This window comes from Suricata suricatta, chromosome 8 (assembly GCF_006229205.1).
Source record: "Suricata suricatta isolate VVHF042 chromosome 8, meerkat_22Aug2017_6uvM2_HiC, whole genome shotgun sequence".
In the NCBI taxonomy this organism is placed as follows: domain Eukaryota; kingdom Metazoa; phylum Chordata; class Mammalia; order Carnivora; family Herpestidae; genus Suricata; species Suricata suricatta.
Genome location: NC_043707.1, coordinates 117,731,498 through 117,735,327, shown reverse-complemented (window position 1 = coordinate 117,735,327; position 3,830 = coordinate 117,731,498). Strand labels below are relative to the sequence as shown.

At 57.0% G+C, this 3,830-nt stretch overlaps 1 long non-coding RNA gene across 2 annotated transcripts; it reads left to right on the top strand.

Annotated features, from left to right (window-relative positions):
- Nucleotides 1-3,529, top strand: LOC115298058. 2 transcript variants are annotated; one of them, XR_003911582.1, is made up of 3 exons: nt 1-277; nt 1,621-1,698; nt 3,194-3,529. It is a non-coding gene; the product is annotated as an uncharacterized LOC115298058 (long non-coding RNA). The 2 variants fall into 2 exon arrangements; XR_003911581.1 differs by lacking the exon at nt 1-277 and adding an exon at nt 481-538.
- The last annotated feature ends 301 nt before the right edge of the window (nt 3,530-3,830 follow it).

Sequence of the window (3,830 nt, the reverse complement as noted above, 5' to 3'; positions counted from 1 at the left end):
ACACTGAGGAGGGGCAGGATCCACTGGCAGCCAGCCAGGGCAGGCAGGAGGAAGGCCTGGAGTCCAGTCTTCCCGGTCCCAGTGCCCAGCACGAGCATCCCCCCTCCCCGCTCGGCTCCTGGCACTGGAGTCCCGGGTTCAAGTCCCATTCACCATCTGACGCCCTCTGAGGGCCTCACTTTCCCCAACTGAGAGCCAGGGCAGAGACAGGATGGGGTCTGAGCTTGGGATTCCCACTCCTTTAAGCCTTTCTTGGCCAGGATGCAGCCCCGCGCAGGTGAGGGAGTTGCCACATCAGCAGAGCGAGCCCCGCCCCGTCCCCTCCCCCAGTTCCGGAGGGAGGCCCCAGAGGCCCCAGAGGACGGTGGGAAATGGGTGGGGAGAGAGGGCTGAGCCCAGTTGGCTGTCTATTGGAGGAATGGCCGCAGGGGTGGGTGAGGGAGCCTGTGGGTGTGTCTACCTGAAGGTACTAGCCTGTGTGGATCTGTGAGGATGTCTGAATGTTCCAGAGTGTACAGTGGGCAGGAGTGTGTACACAGTAAGTGCGTGCCTTTGACTGGGAGGATGTACCCAACTGTACAAGCTGGTGTGCAAGAGTGTGTGAATGGTGTGCCTGTCTTTGCGTCTGTGGGAGTGGCCGTGGATGTGCAGGAGTGAGTATGAGTGTGTCTGAGTGTGTTCCTTTTGGTGTCTGTGTGAGTGCACTTGAGGGTACAAGCGTCTGTGTCTGTGCACTTGCCCTAGTGTCTGTGGACAGTGTGTGCAGGACGTGTGTGAATATGTCTGAATGTGTGCCTGCACTGTGTGTGCATGTACTTGAGTGTAAAATGCATGTGGATGCATTTGTGAATGTCTCTTGAGTGTGTCTTTGTGTCTGTGGGTGACTGGGGATGTCCCTGAGTGTACAGGAGTGTGTGAACGTGTTTTGGTGTTTCCAGAGTGCCTTTGTGTGACCACGTGGACAAGTGTGTGTGTGACTGTGTGTCACTTGCAGAGTTCTCTAGAATAGTCGTGAGCCTTTGCGAGTCCACAACTAGCAGACCCCTCCAGCTGACCCCTGACCCGTGGAGGTCCAGAGCCTGCCCCAACCTTCAGAACAGCCCAGCCCACTGCCCCACTTCCTGGTGACTCACCTCCCTGCTCTCCCTGTCCCCACCAGCCTCCTGCCTTCAAGGGAAGTCCCCCTCTTGCCCAGTTTGCCCTCCTCCCACTCAAAGGGAGACTCAGTCCTTTCTTCCGGGCAGCCTTCTGTGACCAGAGAAGGGGAACCTAACACTAGGAATGCATGTTCTGTTGATCTTTCACTTGACAGATGAAAACAAGCTCAAAGCTCTGCAGTGACCTGCTGGAGGTCACACAATGGGCACATGTCCTAAAGCTCAGGGTAGGGACCCCCAACCTCCTCCAGCTCCACAGATGGCCCCTGCCCAGGGACCTTGGACCTGGGAAGGAGAAAGGGAACTGACATTCAGGGAACCCCCCAGCCCCTTGCTTGGCCTTTCACATGCAGTCATCGTGTTCACGCCGTCTTGCTCAGAGAGGCAAGGCAGGCTGTCCAGGGTCACCCAGTCAGGAAGCAGCTGAACCAGGATCTGAATGCAGGTCTCTCTATCTCTCTAGCTTCAGAGCTCCTGTTACTGGACAGGGACTTCAACCAGGCTGACTGGCACGAGTCCTCACAAGAAAGGCAGAGAGATGGTGAGATATGGGTAGAAATGAGGAAAAGTGGCTCAAAACAGTTTCTACGCCGCATCACACCAGGAGCTGAGGTGACACAGTCTCATGTGAGCCCCAACAGCAGCCTGATAAGACTTCCTGTTCTAACCAGAGTCCAGCTCCCTGTCTGGGGCTCCTTCCCCTGGACTGAGGCGCCAGCTTGACAGAAAATGTGACTATGTGGACCCGGACTTGAGCAGCCTCCTCAGTGTCTGATCACAAGTATTTGAAATGCCACAATGCTGCTGACCTTTATGTCCAAGAAGCTTCTCTTCTAGATCAAAACCCCAGGCTCCAAGAGAGGTGGCTAGAGCCCCTAGCCCAGCCTGAGGGAGTCTGGTTGGAGCCAGGGGTCCCAGAGGGATGGAAGTCCTGGGGCCAGAGGGAGCTTGAAGGCTGGGGAGGCTGGAGCGGCCTCTTGTCCTCCACCGTCTCATGTCCTTCTCCCAGCAGCCCCCGGGGCAGCAGACACCACTCCCATTTCTGATGAGGAACCAGGGGCTCTGAGAGATGCATATGGGGTGAAAGCAGGACTTGAATCTCATCTGTGGACTGAAGTCTAGGGCGCTTGCTACCAGATGTGTCTCCTTCTGGATCGCAGGGCTGCCTTGGCTGGGAGGAGGCCGGAGAGGCAGGGATGTGAGAGACAGTGGTTTTTTTTGGCCCTTCTGGATGATGAGCACCAGAGAAATGCTTAGGCAAGTGCTTGAGGAGACAGGACTTATGGCGAGGCCGTTTGGGGAATTGAGGAAGACAGGGCGGTACCCCTCTTGTCCCTGCTTCACAGTGTCCCTACGGGCGTTGACAAAGCAGAACAGTCCCCTGACCCAGACGCCCGGTCTTTGCCTTAGCTGCAGGTGCCTGATGCTCCCACATTTGACACCATTGGTCACAGAGGCTCCATCGTCCTGGGCCTCCACTGCTGCGTATCCACCCTGCCTCGTGTCTTGCTGGGCATGTCCCTGAGCTGATCAAATGACCTCGCTCCTAGCCTTCTCTGGGTTGCTCCCTCACTCTGCGATTCAGTGAATCTGATTCCTGGAGGGTGGTTTCAGCCAGACCACTCAGGGGGCCACTGGCCACCTCTAGTCCACTTAACTGGTAGGGCAGTTAGGTCACTCGGTTCAGAGTATGGTGACCTAAGAGACCCTCAGAAAGGACCATGGGCAAGGCAGACCCTTAGAACATAAACAACTCCCTTAATTTTTTTTTTTTTATGTTTGTTTTTGAGAAAGAGACAGTGTGTGAGAAAGGGAGGGGCAGAGAGGGAGGGAGACGCAGAATCCAAAGCAGGCTCCAGGCTCTTAGCTGTCAGCCCAGAGCCTGATGCAGGGCTCTTGATCTCATGAGCCATGAGATCACAACCTGAGCCAAAGTCAGACACTTAACCGAGTCACCCGGGCGCCCCATACACAACTCCCTTGAATCTAGACCCTGAGTTCAGCTGCTTCTAGTTTTTTCCTTTCTTTCCCCCTAGTGCCCAACACGAGGCTGGCAGTGTTGAGCTGCGGTGACTCAGTTGATGGACAAGTGGATGAGGTCAGCCAAGGGACCTTGGGGCTCTGCTGAAGGCTGTGACTGTGCAGTGGGGCCTGTGAATCCTGTGTCCTTGTCCGGGGTCGCCTTTACCTCCAGAGTCCATCAACCTCCCTGCTGCCGTGCCTGTGTGCTTGGGTCTCTCTCACACGGGTCTGCTCCTATGTGTCCTGGAGATATCTGGTGGTCACCCCTGCCACCCCAGACTCAGGGGTGTGAGCCCACAGCCTCTCTGCCTGCAGGTCGGTCTGTGGAGCCCTGACCCTGAAACGCAAAGCCTCTCCCCCTTGCTCCTTGCTGCCTGGGTGTCTTCCTGTTTCCGGTCTCCATGGGTGGCCCTGCCTGACCCTGGCCTGGCCTGAGGGGCTGGGTGGGGGAATGGGAAGGGTGTGCACAGTGCAGCTCTTGTTCATGGGATCAGGGAGGGACCGATGCCTGCTCTTGTGTTCCAGCCCCTGGCCTGGGTCCTGACTAGCCAAAGGGTGAGAGGTGCCTCTCTGCCTGCAGCATCCTCTTAGCGTCCGTTCTGCGGGTGGAGCAGGCCCAGAGCCACCATGGCGGCTGCCCAAGAAGGCCCT